Here is a 16817-nt window from a genome sequence, read left to right on the forward strand (position 1 = left end):
AAGAAGAATCAAAAGAATATTTTGGAGAAGGAATTTTGGAAATAAATATTTGCTTATTTGTTCTCAATAAAATTTTGATTTAGGTTTACTTTAAGCTTGAAAATATATAAAGATCCAAATACAGATATAAAGACAGAGAGTTACAAGCTTGAATTTTAAGTTATGAGTGCTCTTGACATAGAGTAAAACTTTATTGATTACAACTTCTAAAGCACCTTGGTCTTCCTTTATGGGAATTATCAGAACACGTACTAGACAGGTGAATGAATGAGTGCTTGTTACATATGCAACGACTCATTCTTAGCAGTTTCATTTCGTAAACGTGTGTTTCATTTTGTTTTACAAAAGAGAGACAAATATGTTATTCAGTTCTGGACTCTGAAGGCTTAGTGATCTGTTTTAAGATAGTTGATTACCCCAGAATCTAAGTTTTTGCCTGAGTTATGAGAATGAAGTTTTTCTAAAAGGTGTTCTAGAATAAATCTCATAGGAGAGACAAAACTGATGCAAAAGTTATTTTTTCTATATTAGTTACAACACAGTATTTTCCAAAATTGTGTAATTAGTAAAATAAGAATAATTCTTCTGACAATATTATTAGACAAGATTTTTTTCAATATTGGTAATGTCTTATATAAGAAAAGTGTTTCTGACAAATGACAATGGAGACACGACGACCCAAAACCTATGGGATGCAGCAAAAGCAGTTCTAAGAGGGAAGTTTATAGCAATACAAGCCTACCTCAAGAAACAGGAAACATCTTGAATAAACAACCTAACCTTCCACCTAAAGCAATTAGAGAAAGAAGAACCAAAAAACCCCAAAGCTAGCAGAAGGAAAGAAATCATAAAGATCAGATCAGAAATAAATGAAAAAGAAATGAAGGAGACAATAGCAAAGATCAATAAAACTAAAAGCTGGTTCTTTGAGAAGATAAACAAAATTGATAAACCATTAGCCAGACTCATCAAGAGAAAAAGGGAGAAGACTCAAATCAATAGAATTAGAAATGAAAAAGGAGAAGTAACCACTGACACTGCAGAAATACAAAAGATCATGAGAGATTACTACAAGCAACTCTATGCCAATAAAATGGACAACCTGGAAGAAATGGACAGATTCTTAGAAATGCACAACCTGCCGAGACTGAACCAGGAAGAAATAGAAAATATGAACAGACCAATCACAAGCACTGAACTTGAAACTGTGATTAAAAATCTTCCAACAAACAAAAGCCCAGGACCAGATGGCTTCACAGGCGAATTCTATCAAACATTTAGAGAAGAGCTAACACCTATCCTTCTCAAACTCTTCCAAAATATAGCAGAGGGAAGAACACTCCCAAACTCATTCTATGAGACCACCATCACCCTGATACCAAAACCAGACAAAGATGTCACAAAAAACGAAAACTACAGGCCAATATCACTAATGAACATAGATGCAAAAATCCTCAACAAAGTACTAGCAAACAGAATACAACAGCACATTAAAAGGATCATACACCATGATCAAGTGGGGTTTATTCCAGGAATGCAAGGATTCTTCAATATATGCAAATCAATCAATGTGATACATCATATTAACAAATTGAAGGAGGAAAAACCATATGATCATCTCAATAGATGCAGAGAAAGCTTTTGACAAAATTCAACACCCATTTATGATAAAAGCCCTGCAGAAAGTAGGCATAGAGGGAACTTTCCTCAACATAATAAAGGTCATATATGACAAACCCACAGCCAACATTGTCCTCAATGGTGAAAAACTGAAACCATTTTCACTAGGATCAGGAACAAGACAAGGTTGCCCACTCTCACGACTATTATTCAACATAGTTTTGGAAGTTTTAGCCACAGCAATCAGAGAAGAAAAAGAAATAAAAGGAATCTAAATCGGAAAAGAAGTAAAACTGTCACTGTTTGCAGATGACATGATACTATATATAGAGAATCCTAAAGATGCTACCAGAAAACTACTAGAGCTACTCAATGAATTTGGTAAAGTAGCAGGATACAAAATTAATGCACAGAAATCTCTTGCATTCCTATACACTAATGATGAAAAATCTGAAAATGAAATTAAGAAAACACTCCCGTTTACCATTGCAACAAAAAGAATAAAATATCTAGGAATAAACCTACCCAAGGAGACAAAAGACCTGTATGCAGAAAATTATAAGACACTGATGAAAGAAATTAAAGATGATACAAATAGATGGAGAGATATACCATGTTCTTGGATTGGAAGAATCATCATTGTGAAAATGACTCTACTACCCAAAGCAATCTACAGATTCAATGCAATCCCTATCAAACTACCACTGGCATTTTTCAGAGAACTAGAACAAAAAATTTCACAATTTGTATGGAAACACAAAAGACCCCAAATAGCCAAAGCAATCTTGAGAACGAAAAATGAAGCTGGAGGAATCAGGCTCCCTGACTTCAGACTATATTACAAAGCTACAGTAATCAAGACAGTTTGGTACTGGCACACAAACAGAAATATAGATCAATGGAACAGGATAGAAAGCCCAGAGATAAACCCACGCACATATGGTCACCTTATCTTTGATAAAGGAGGCAAGCATATCCAGTGGAGAAAAGACAGCCTCTTCAATAAGTGGTGCTGGGAAAATTGGACAAGTACATGTAAAAGTATGAAATTAGAACACTCCCTGACACCATACACAAAAATAAACTCAAAATGGATTAAAGACCTAAGTGTAAGGCCAGACACTATCAAAGTCTTAGAGGAAAACATAGGCAGAACACTCTATGACATAAATCACAGCAAGATCCTTTTTGACCCAGCTCCTAGAGAAATGGAAATAAAAACACAAATAAACAAATGGGACCTAATGAAACTTAAAAGCTTTTGCACAGCAAAGGAAACCATAAACAAGACCAAAAGACAACCCTCAGAATGGGAGAAAATATTTGCAAGTGAAGCAACTGACAAAGGATTAATCTCTAAGATTTACAAGCAGCTCATGCAGCTCAATAACAAAAAAACAAACGACCCAATCCAAAAATGGACAGAAGACCTAAATAGACATTTCTCCCAAGAAGATATTCAGATTGCCAACAGACACATGAAAGAATGCTCAACATCATTAATCATTAGAGAAATGCAAATCAAAACTACAATGAGATATCATCTCACACCGGTCAGAATGGCCATCATCAAAAAATCTAGAAACAATAAATGCTGGAGAGGGTGTGGAGAAAAGGGAACCCTCTTGCACTCTTGGTGGGAATGTAAATTGATACAGCCACTATGGAGAACAGTATGGAAGTTCCTTAAAAAACTAAAAATAGAACTACCATACGACCCAGCAATCCCACTACTGGGCATATACCCTGAGAAAACCATAATTCAAAAAAAGTCATGTACCAAAATGTTCATTGCAGCTCTATTTACAATAGCCAGGACATGGAAGCAACCTAAGTGTCCATCATCAGATTAATGCATAAAGAAGATATGGCACATATATACAATGGAATATTACTCAGCCATAAAAAGAAATGAAATGGAGGTATTTGTAGTGAGGTGGATGGAGTTAGAGTCTGTCATACAGAGTGAAGTAAGTCAGAAAGAGAAAAACAAATACAGTATGCTAACACATATATATGGAATCTAAGGGGAAAAAAAAGGTCATGAAGAACCTAGTGGTAAGACGGGAATAAAGACACGGACCTACTAGAGAATGGACTTGAGGATATGGGGAGGGGGATGGGTAAGATGTGACAGGGTGAGAGAGTGGCATGGACATATATACACTACCAAATGTAAAATAGATAGCTAGTGGGAAGCAGCCGCATAGCACAGGGAGATCAGCTCGGTGCTTTGTGACCACCTAGAGGGGTGGGATAGGGAGGGTGGGAGGGAGGGAGATGCAAGAGGGAAGAGATATGGGAACATATGTATATGTATAACTGATTCACTTTGTTATAAAGCAGAAACTAACACACCATTGTAAAGCAATTATACTCCAATAAAGATGTTTAAAAAAAAAAAGTGTTTCTGAAAAGTTATAATATCCGTGTTGATGTATCACAGCAGCTCACTGACCTATAAAGTACTAATGAAATTCCAGATACCAAATTCTAACTTAAAAATTACTTCCCCTTCTAACCATGACTTTCTTGATTCCCCAGTCAGAATTTCTAGGTTTTCCTGTTTATTTGCATTGCTAAAGTTTAATTTGTATAAGCACTAATTACTCTACATGTATTAGCTAATTTATAGTCTTGACACCCTGTGAGGTATGTCCAATTATTATCACCTTTTACAGATGAGGATATTGAGAAGAGGTGAATAGCCAGGATTTCAGATCCACACAATCTAGCTCTAGAGCTGACACTCTGAATTGCTGTACTATATGACTGCTAGTACCTTCTTTCCTAGTATAAGGATGAGGCCAGCCTCACCATTTATATTAAGTAAAGGAAAATTATATTGCATAATCCACTCCACAAAATCCTTCTGTCAGTAGTCCTAATCCAGCAAGAGCTATCTGTATTTGCTGAAGAATTACTGTGTACAAGGCTTAGAGTCAGATTCTGGAAAAATACAAAGGTACATATTTTGGTCTTAAAGAAATCTAGAAACCTAGGTGGGAAAATGGATGTGTTCACAAATAGACATACAAGTAAAATACTGTGATAACATAGAGAAAATCATGAAAATTCCAATCTGAGCTAAGTAAAGGGAATGAGAAAGGAAAGAGAGCAATCAATATTAAGAGCATCTGGCATAGAAATTGAGATAGCATGCATGTTTGACACCAATCAGAGTATTTTCTTAAAATAAGAATAAGTACAAGAAGTACAAAGAGTTTAAGTTAATTAAATTCTCATTTATTTTCCAAAAGAGAAGAGACCATTAAACTGAAGATAGTTTATATCCCTATCCTTTAATACACCCATATAAATGCACGTATTTTATATATATATATATATATATATATATATATATATATATATATTACAAAGAGAAATATAAGTTACCATTTTCTAGGATGAACCATGGCCTATACCTTTTTAACTTAATTCATGAGACAGGGACCATCTCCATACCATCGATAGAGTGGTGAGGCATTTCTGGTACAGTTCTGGCATCGGACCCGCTAGCCTGTAACAATAAAATCTCAAACTGTGTGGGAGAACATTACCTGAGGTCCAGTGGAAGATGAATATGAAGACGAGGCCATAGCTACTTCTTCCTTTGTGTGCTTGAGGGAAGTGGTTTGCAGAAGTAATAAGTTTAGAATTCATCAGTCCCATTTCCTTTAGTTTTGTTGATATGATGATATTAAATGAGATTTTTAAATTATTGCTAATGATCCTCTTTGAATTAGTGTTTGTGGATTTTAAAGAACTTCAGAATTAGCTCACAGGGAAACAATGATAACCTTAATTTTGAGAAAGACATTTTCTCAATAAGGTATTAAAAAGAATCACCTGCTTGCTCCTAGAATGGGGTTGGAGAAACTTACAAAAACATGTGTATACAAAAATGCTTTTAGAATAGAGAAAGATTTTTCAAAAGGTAGAAAGTATACTATTTCAAGAGCAAATACATTAACTGTGATTAAGTCTTATACTTAGCTCAGAGATTCCTGGCAGCCAATAACAAGGAAAGGAGGATGGATTTCATAAATCTTATTATCTTGTAAAAGATACAGATTGCTTCTTCAAAGGAAGACATTTTTTGTTACTAAATTCTAAAAAAATTTTATAAGGGACATTGAACAAAATATGTAGAAGGTATTTCCAATGATAGTTTTATATGGTTTTTCCTCTTAGACTCTTGGTAAAAATCAAGGGCATCACATCAAAATCTTAGTAATATATAAATTATTTAAAATAATTTTATTTGTATTTTTAATAAATAATTTATAAATTACTTAGTAAATCTATTACGGTGGGGAGCTTAGATAATGTGGTCTAAACTTACTGCTTTCTGATTTAATTTGCTATGAGGTGGTTCTCAGTCTATTAGACATATGGTCCACACATTCCTCTAAACATTCTCTTTTCATTGTGTATGTACTGCTTCTTTGAGCTTTTGAATGAAAACTAGATATGGAAATGTGTCCTCTCTACTGAGAATTATGTCATTAACAAAGCACATTTTGAATACAGATTCTGTATTAGGAGTAAGCATGTTTATCTCTCAGATGTTTAATGTAGCAGTATAAAGTACAGATGTAGAAACAAAACGTTAAGGTCCAAATGCAAAATCCACTCTCTTTTTAGTTGTGGGACGTTACTGCCTTAGCATCTTCTTCTGTAAAATGGGATTAACAATAGGCAGTACCTTAGGGGTTAAGCAAGGGTTTAATACATATATGACACATAATTAGCACCGTGTAATTGAGGACTCCTATTGTCTCAGATGAGTGCCTGTGAGTTTCACATGTTGTTATACCTTCAGGAAGTCAGACTGATTTCTATTTGTAGAGAAGAGCTCCCGCCGGCAGAGAGGAGTTGAAAGATGCCAAACCTCAGGGCTAGTCTTTTTCTTTACGATGCTGCTTGTGAGCTACTCAAATTCCTGAAAAAGTATTTAAATGAAAACTTACAGTTATACATCAAAGTGCATGGCAGAAATCATTTTACCCTGAAACTTTGAGTAAGCCATCTACCTCAGCCATGATGGGGCTACAGTGTTATACCTTTGAAATGTTTGACTTTGAATTATGCCAAAATCATCAACTGAACTAGCAAAAGTTAGTAGTTAAACCCATTTCCAAGAAATTAAATACTTGATTGGATTGTTTAATACTGGAAACACAAATTTCAATTTTAGTAGAATTGATATCAGGAATGTTATGAGTTAGCAATAACAAGGCAATAACTTGTAAAATGTAAAGATTTGAAGAGACAGGCAAAAGGTAATTCAGCCTATACCATGACATTTCTGTAGTGCTACTTAAAACATTTCATAATATGAGTATGGGTTTCATTGTAAACATAGTTTAGGGAAGAAAAGATACCATACTGTTGAACATAAAGTACTCTGCAAATTTCCTAGCATATCCACTGGAGAATCCCAGTGACTCAGGTCTTTCTCTTCCTTCTCTCTGACCGAACTGCCCCCAAAGCTCAGGGCCACAGTAATTAATTAAGAAGTGCTATCTCTGATGCATTTTTAATTTACCCGACGTAATCTCCTCCCTGAAATCACCACTGCAACACCTATAGTGACCAGTGCTAATATTAATAATAAAACAAAAAATCATTATTTCTCTGGATCAGATATGCTTCTTTATTAGTCATAGATTATTAATAATTGTATTGTTTTATCTCTCTTTAATTTGAGTCAGTCCACTGGACCTAGAGCATATTGCAAAGCTACTCACAAGCCCTAGGACTCAAAGGGCTTCAACAACAATTAACTTGAGTTGGTTTAAGAGGAATTAAAGAGGTAAACATTCCAAATCATCTATTGAAATTTTCTTTAAAGGTCCTAAATAGCTTGTTGTTTAAATATCAAGGACTTTGGCTGGACATCAACAGGAATGGCAGAATAGGAACTTCAAAATTTTACTCCTATGTAACCGAATGGGAATATTTGCAAAATAGTCAAAATAACTTTTTCAGGACTCTGGAAAATACCTCAAACCTGCAATCATTCGAGGAGCATTTATTCAAGAAAAATGGTTGAATCTCACTAAGAACAGCAAGGTTTGTGGTATTTTAACATGCCCTGATTCCACCACCTTCTCCCCAGATCTGGAGTAGCCTTGCAAAACAACAGCCCCAAAATCACGAAATTAAGCAGCTTAGCAGCCACTGGAAGGATCACAGTGGGTTGGAGACTTTTTAAAGCCTCATTTTCAGAGAATTGTCATCAGTTGACTTGTTCAGTAGTTCTCTGGAAATCTCCAGTTGCAGAGCATGCTTTTACTTGACCCAACTCAGAGATCACTCAATGAAAACAGCATTTTTACCTGAGGGAAAACTGTCAATTGTAATTGTTTAACATCACCCCTGTCTAAGGCAGCAATAACAGTTGGAGCAAACAAGAAAATGACCCCAAAATGCTAGGGAATGAGATGTCCACAGGGGACTTTGAAAGGCTCCTACATATTCCTGAGAATCTAGAAGGCCATGCATGTTCAGAGGTGTGCACATCCCCAGGATTCTGTGAATACCCAGGAAAGCTCTGAGAAGGCCCTAAGTGCTCACCTCTGGTTGACCCTGATGTCTGTGAAGGCAGGAGATGAAGGCTAAAGCACAGATGTAAACTGACCACCTGGACATTGAAAGGATGCCTCAATATGTGCATAGAGAACCTCAGCAAAGGCTAAAAACTTATTGTTTTCAAGAATTTAAGAAAATCTCTTTCTAATCATTAGGTAACTACTGAGTTAAGCTGACTAAGCAATAACTTCAGTGATCACACACAACAAAGAATACAGACTTTCCAAAATTACAATTAGTTCAGAAAAGTCACTTGCAAATGAAGCAACTGACAAAGGATTAACCTCCAAAATTTACAAGCAGCTCATGCAGCTCAATATCAAAAAAACAAACAACCCAATCCAAAAATGGGCAGAAGACCTAAATAGACATTTCTCCAAAGAAGATATATACATTTCTCCAAAGAAGATTGCCAACAAACACATGAAAGAATGCTCAACATCATAATCATTAGAGAAATGCAAATCAAAACTACAATGAGATATCATCTCACACTGGTCAGAATGGCCATCATCAAAAAAATCTACAAACAATAAATGCTGGAGAGGGTGTGGAGAAAAGGGAACCCTCTTGCACTTTTGGTGGTAATGTAAATTGATACAGCCACTATGGAGAACAGTATGGAGGTTCCTTAAGAAACTAAAAATAGAACTACCGTACGACCCAGCAATCCCACTACTAGGCATATACCCTGAGAAAACCATAATTCAAAAAGAGTCATGTACCAAAATGTTCATTGCAGCTCTATTTACAATAGCCAGGACATGGAAGCAACCTAAGTGTCCATCAACAGATGAATGGATAAAGAAGATGTGGCACAAAGAATGAATGTTGAAAGAAACAAAGAGAAGTGATTCTTTATGTACAAGGGATCCTCAGTAAGATTAACAGGTAACTTCTCAATAGAGACTACACAGGCCAGAAAGAAGAGGAATGTCCTATTCAAGGTGCTGAAGGGAAAGGACTGTCAACCAAGAAGTTTATATCCACCAAGCTATCCTTAAAAAATTTAGGAGTAATTAACCAAGAGAATTTATTGCTAGCAGACCTGCCCTAAAAGAATACCAAAGAGAGACCTTTAGGCAGAAATGAATGGACACTAGACAGTAACTTAAATCCACAGGAAGAAATAAAGAGCACAAGTAAAGATAGCTACATAGGTAAATACACAAGACAATACTATATTAATGCATTTTTTGTTTGTAGATTTTTTTCCCCTCCTACTTGGTTGCATAAAGACAAAAGTATAATGCTTAAAGCTTTTGTTTTTATCTTTAAATTTGGGAAAAATGATTTTATTGTAACTACCTTTTTCACTGCTGAAATTTTTTTCCAGGTAAGGGCATATTCAGGGCTCCTATAAACTGAATAACAAAAAATAAATGTATCTCCATATAAAACAATATTCACCTCATTAAAAAACTCTTAGTTAAATTCAAATGTAGTCATTCTGATGCCTTAAGTTCATATATTGATAACAATGCCACATTGTCTTTTATAGCAATGGATGGGTAGCTATGGACTATTTCGTGTCAATAGGGAACTGAACTATTGTAGCCATTTATTTGCCCAATGTCAGTGACTCTTTTGGATGTATCCATTAGGAAGTATCATGATGTCTTTGGAGTTGAAATGCCTTTTGCTAGTCAGATGCTAGTACATTGGAGTAAGCATTTATAGACTGCTTTTGTAGATTAATGTGGAATACAGCAATGTAAGATAACTATACGATAGCACATTTCTAGGTGAAACAAACACCTCATTTGATTTGTGTCAGTGGTAACTTAGAGCTGGTGAATCAAATGAAATGTTCTCTCAATCTAGATAATTTCTAGCAATGCTAAATCAAACCAATTGAAATGAATTTTCTAATTGAGTCAAAGACTTTGATCGACAAACCTGGGGATTCCTTTTGTATGAATTTATGTTTATCTTTGTTACCTTACACAGTGATCCATTAGTAGGTATAGTAGGTATTCATAACCATAGTGAACATTAATGTTAATGAATCAGAAAGCACACATTTATTCTTTTCGTTGAAATATATATGTTTAAATCTAATTTAAACTAAAATAATAATAAAAGTAAAAAACATTTGTTGAAGTCCTACTCAAAGTGCTTTACATGTATTGACATCTTAAAGGTGAAGTAACTAAGTCACAGAGAGGATAAGTAAGTAGCCTGAGGTCATTCAGACCACCCAGCTAGCAAGCTGAGCTGAAATTAAAATCTAGGCAGTTTGTTTCCAGAGGCCATTCTTTTAACTACTTTGTAATTCTGCTTCTCAATAAAAAATAATGAAATTAGGACATATTAATAATTACTAGTTAAGCTGGTAAACAAAAAAAGGGGCGGTATTAGACCAGAAGGATTAGCAAAAGTGTAGTTCTGAGATTATTTGTGGATCTTCACAGTTATCAGCAATTAGTATGCCAGCCATTACCAACCTCCAGTAAAAAGACTGAAAGTCATGTCAGGTGTGTCACACATTTGGTCAACCATAGACTCAAATATTAGCTGACATTAACTGCTATGAGTATTAAAACAGATTTTCCACTGCTTCACAAACTCTTCTCCCCAGTCACCTCAACTAAGAAGAGTGAACTGGCACTCCATGGAGACCTAGGGAGGGACCATACTTGGACAGAAATATCATGCTGACACTTTATCTTACAGATATATATGAGAAATTCTTATGCAGAATATATTCAGTGTCCCAAAAATCTATTTGTTTTAATACAAAAATATGTTTTATCCAACACTTTGCAATAATTTGACATTCTGGGAAAATACACTATGTTGCACCTGGAAATGCAAATTGAGTTTTAAGAAACACAGGATTCCACCTCACATCCATCAGGATGGCTACTATCAGAAAATCCCAGAAAATAACAAGTGTTGTGAATGATGTGAAGAAATTAGAACACTTGTACACTATTGGTGGAAACATAGAATGGTGCAGACTCTGTGGAAAGCAGTATGGTGTTTTCTCAAAATATTAAAAATGAAATTACTATACGATTCAGCAATTCTACTTCTGCGTATATACCCAAAAGAATATTGAAGAAATATTTGTACACCCATATTCATAGCAGCATTATTCACAATAGCCAAAAGGTGGATGCAACCCAAGTGTTCATCAATGGATGAATGGATAAACAAAATGTGGTATATACATACAATGTGATATTATTCAGCCTTAAGAAGGAAGGAAATTCTGACATATGCTACAACACAAATGAACCTTGAGGGTATTATGCTAAGTGAAATAAGCCAGTCACAAAAAGACAAATACTGTACGATTCCATTTATATGAGGTACCTAGTGTAGTCAGATTCATAGAACAGAAAGTAGAATGGTGGTTGCCAGGGGCTTGAGGGGAGGGAGAATGGGGAGCTGTTGTTTAATGGACACAAAGTTTGAGTTTTACATGATGAAAAGAGTTCTGCAGATGGATGGTGGTGATGGTTGCACAACAATGTGAATGTACTTAATGCCTCTGAACTGCATCCCTAAAAGTGGTCAAAATGAAGATTTTTATGTTATGTGTATTTTATCACAATTGAAAATAAAAAGACAGAAAAAGGAGGCATAGGATTATGTAATAAAAATAGCAATTTCCTATGCATTATATGCTTTACTTCACTGATACTTCACTTCATCCTTGTCCAAGCTACCTAGATCAACGTCTTACTGGGTCACCTCCATAGCCTCAGACTATCAGGTGACCATACATTTGTGACCCAGACCTTTGAGAGTGAAACAGGGCACTATTAATAATTATCCCAAGACAATTTGCATAAACCAGGATTGTTCTATTCTCAACAGAGAAGCCATAGTGATCTTTGAAAAAAGTCAGATCATATTCTACTGAAAACCTGCAACAGCTCCCTATTTCCACAGGTGGCTAATGGCTATCATATTGGACAGTGCTGATCTAGATGATTTATATCCACCACTCTCTTTTTGTCTGAACAAAATGGCCTTTTCCTCACTTAAAGAAGTTGAATACTTTTCATAATTTTAGCTAGTATGTAAGCTCCATGAGAGCAGGGACTGTATATTTATTCAGTCCTATATCCCCAGGGTTTTGTCTCTCCTGTGAGGTATCTCCAGGATTCAGTTCAGTGTCTGGCTTGAGCGAAGGACTTAATATATGTTGAAATAAACAATGATTATATTAGCAGTATTCAAACAAAATATGATTTTGTTTTCAGACCAGAAAATATTTAAAAATGCAGCACAACATAATAACCTGGAATTATATTTTTTTCTATTTCCAATTTCTCTAATAAGTATTATGATAGATAATATAAAAATGTCTGGACCAAAAGATAGATAAGCAGACATTAAAGTATCAAGATGTCAATGTAACTGGTACATCATGTTGGAAAATTGAACAAAATACTTGAACTTTGCCTTTTCTTAGCTACTACTGAGTTTTTTATCTTTTCCTGGTATTTCTTTGACACAAAGAAGATATCCATTATAGTGGCTTCTACTTGAAACATATCAATTGGATCACATTTTACTAATCACCACCCTTTGCAACCTTCACTTCTGGGATGTGAGGGAGGTAGGAATGGGAAATACAGGTGGCGTGTAGGACTCACAAACAGATACAAAGAAAGACCATGTGAAGTTCTGCTGCTTCTCCTTGTCTTTATTTAAGTTGGCTCAGATAAGGAATGTGTAAAGCTTCCTGTGTGTGTGTGTGTGTGTGTGTGTGTGAGAGAGAGAGAGAGAGAGAGAGAGAGAGAGAGAGAGAGAGAGAAGGGGAGAGAGAGGGAGAGAGATGCCTGTGCTTACTCATGAAAATCCGAACTCAGAGCATGAAAACATGGTACAGGGACTTGTATCATTATGACTGTGTGTTCTGGTCATAGTTCTTAGAAATGAGCCTATCGTAAGTCAATGGATTTTTCCATTTCATCATATTATAAGTAAATTATTAGTAGTGTCTGTATTTTATTTATTTCTGCATTCTTCACAGTACCAAGCTCTCAGTAGGCTCTCAGAAAATGTTTTCTAAAAATAATAGATTCCCAATTAGCATTTTTAATCAACTGATGGCAACCAAAATTACATGTTAGTAGCAACATGTGTATATTGCCCAAATTTATAAAGATTTATTGGATTAGTATTACTACAGCCAGGGAGCATTTAAAAAGCTCAACATTTTGCATATGCAGTGCAAGTATCTTCTTGATATATTGAATTATTATGATAAAAGTTTTATTATTGCTGAACAGATGACTAATGATGCGAAGAGGAATGTTGGAGAATATTTTTGTTAATTGCATGGACAATGTGTCCAAAAGCATTTGAGGAAAGTGTTTACTATATATTCATCTACACCCGGCCTCAAGCAATTTAAGAAGAAACTAGTGTGTTTGTGTGTGTGTGTGTGCCTGTGTGTATAGGAAGTAAAGACCAATGGCAAAGATATTTTTCCTTTTTTTTTTTAATTCATGGCATTAAGTTCATAGTTAGCTCATGGGCACACAGGTCTTAATCTCTTTCCTCTCTGCCATTCTTTTCTTTTGTAATTTGTTTACCATGAAGAGGTTGGAGAAGCCTGTTAAAGTACAATGGCAGGAGAATAGAGAATCACGGAAGAAATCCAATAATGAAACCACTCTGCCTGGCAAGCAACCTGTTGGAAGGTAATGTCTCTGAAGAAGTTGGTAGGGGCACTTAATTATTGCAACCTTTAATTCAATGTGAGTTGCCTGAACACCAAGAGTGTGATTTGTATGTGTTACTCTAGTTAAAATAGGCACTTTTTTCTCAAAATAAACTGGGAGTGCAATGTATGCATCTCAAATTCTGATTTATAGCTGTTCCAAACTTCAGAGATAAGGGTTTAGGTAGTGTTGCATTTAAAACAAACACTTTGCCATTATCTATAAAAATGCGGTTATTCTGACTTCAGGATTGTCTTTCCAAAGTCTTTTCCCTTCATATACACATGTACTCACACATATATGTAATGAATGATGATGGCATATAATGAAATAATACTGCCTTCTTAAAGCCACTTACTTTTGTACCCACCCGAAACAATACCCATTTATACTGATTATGTGGCAGTTGGACCAGATGCCTTATGACTTCTTTTCTATTGAAGTTGCGTTCTATAAATGACAGAAGCTTTAACCTTTATTTAGCGGGAGCAGTCATTAATCTGTCTTCAGACTTTCTCCTACCTCCCACAGAAAAAACAATTTGCTCTTCAAAAGTTTGTTTGGAAATGAAACCAAATTCAGTGTTTCCTCTACAGATGGTTGACCTCTTTCAGTTAGTGGCTGCATTACTCATTTAAACAATCATACAGGTCAATATAGTGTAATCTAAATTATTTAGTCTCTTAGTGTTTTTCAGACACTACTGACAGTTGGAGAAGCTCCAGCTGCTGGTTGTACCTGGATTTGAACTCCACCCAATGATAACAAGAGTTTTAGTCTGAATTCATGGACAGTGCCTACTGACCCACTTGACAGTCTTGCACATCGGTCCTTAGGGATTATAACTTAAGAATCAATATGTCGACACATGATGATTAATTATTTTCAGATGAAAAGTTTAAAATATGAGTGATTTTCAAAGACTCATTACTACCTGGACGGTCTTTCTTCTAAAGCCTAACTTTAAAACACCTCTCTTTTTTGTTTGTCCCCCACAGGGAGCAATTCAGATCTACCAAATAGACTAGCAAAATATTATGATAACCTTTTCCATCCTAATTTGTACTGGAGGCTGAGTGTGTACTAGGATCAACATTAATTACTGTATAACATTTCAGCAGTGTGGGTCATGGAAATGTCAGGGAGTTAGCTAAAGGGGACTTGGGGTCTTGGAAACATCAGGGGGGAAATAACTAAAGAACATGTGCTCCACTGGACAATGGGGATTTACAAACATGAAATTTAGGACTAAGGTGGAAATAAAACCCAGGATTGAGGTGTTCATGTCAAGCAAATCCGATAAAAGTTAGGTTTATCAAGGTAGAGAAAAGGCACACTGCAGTGCAATCTGGTGGTCTTTCTACCATCTTTAGATAATTTAAAAATTACTGAAATTTAGGTTCCAACAGTGAACACAACAGCTCGTAAAAACCGATTCCGTATAATAAGGGATCTAGTTTGTTAAAGTTAATATATCAGTTTGAATTAATGAATTTTTAAGTCATTATTCCTTTTGCAGTTTGATTTCAGACTAATTGCAGGTTTTAAATTGTCACTAGTCAGAACTCAGCCAAGGCATATTTCCTCTCTTCTTTACTTGTACCCTGAGAATTCATGAATCAATTTTTTTCTGGGTCATGACTTTGCCCCACCAGGAGCAGAGAAAACCCTTCAGTGAGAAGAAAATTCAATGGCAGGGATCCCAGTCAGTCAGAATTTATACGCAAAATGCAAGGAAGTAAATGACAGAGGAAATTTCCCAGCTATGAGGGAGAAAGGCTTAAAAATCACATATATTATCGAAACAGTAATGAATTTAGTAAATACTTTCAAGAACAGCAGTACTCACTTCCATCCTTGTAATTTAGGATTACTGAATATTTTAGGAAAGGGACTGCTTTTTGCAAGCCTTTTTTTTAAACAGCAGAGGTCACCTTAGTACAAACCTCTTCAGGGGGAAATGCTTTCTGTTCAGTGGTGATAAATTAAGTACTTTTAAACCATCAGCAAGTCTTCTCTTATTTCATTGAAACTCAAAAATCAGACACATATGGTTAGCTGGATTTTTTTAAAACTTAGACAAAATTGTTTTAAAATTAATTTACTCTCTATATCCTTTAAAAAAATGATTCTTTTCCAAAATGAATGAGTATAATATGAAATAATATAAGTAATCATAGCATCAATTATATTTCCAATTTGCTTAACAATATTCCATTTTGTATTTACTGTTAGAAAAATATCCAATAAACTATTCTGGCCTAGGCACTGTGGCTAATTTTTAAAACTAATTGTATTTATAAAATATATCCATTAACAAAGAATAGCTAATAAATAGCTGACTAAATGTAAAAATTTCCAAAAAGGGGAAAAAGTTATTCAATAAAACTTCATTTAATAAGACATGCATTAACTTAGATAAATTGATAGTAAACTCAATTTTTGTGTTATGGCTGTTTTGACTTTAAACTGTAGTTCATCTAATCTTGCATTATAAGCTACTATGGGCATTTGCATTTCAGATATTTAAAGACCAGAGGGTATACAAGTGTATACAATACACTTTTAATTAATAATTACATCTGGTTACACTATGTACCTTTAAACATTTAATCCATGTTTTCTAATGAACTCATTACCTACAAGATATAATCAATTTTAAACAAATATTTCTAATATCCTTTTTATTACATGTGCCAACATATCATTTTCATATTATAATGAACAACAATAACTATCTGACAAGGAGAATAAGATTTCTTAACATCCTCTCCTTTCCCTGCCCTTTCCTTTTCCTTCAACAGATGACAAAGTTGCTTTAACTTTCACACTAAGACGGCGAAGACAATTGCCATTTTTCAGGGAATGGGGGGGAAATTCAAAGAAATAAAAATGCCTAGGAAATTCTTAAAT

General features: G+C 35.0%; 1 long non-coding RNA gene across 1 annotated transcript in view; it reads left to right on the plus strand.

The window, feature by feature from the left end:
• Positions 1-3091: 3091 nt before the first annotated feature.
• Positions 3092-16817, plus strand: part of LOC309656172 — a 467255-nt gene continuing 453529 nt past the window's right edge. Inside the window, exon 1 of the long non-coding RNA XR_014261202.1 lies at positions 3092-4026. This is a non-coding gene — a long non-coding RNA (uncharacterized lncRNA). The remainder of the gene's footprint in view (positions 4027-16817) is intronic.

This window comes from Balaenoptera physalus (assembly GCF_965194825.1).
Source record: "Balaenoptera physalus genome assembly, chromosome: 2".
NCBI lineage: Eukaryota > Metazoa > Chordata > Mammalia > Artiodactyla > Balaenopteridae > Balaenoptera > Balaenoptera physalus.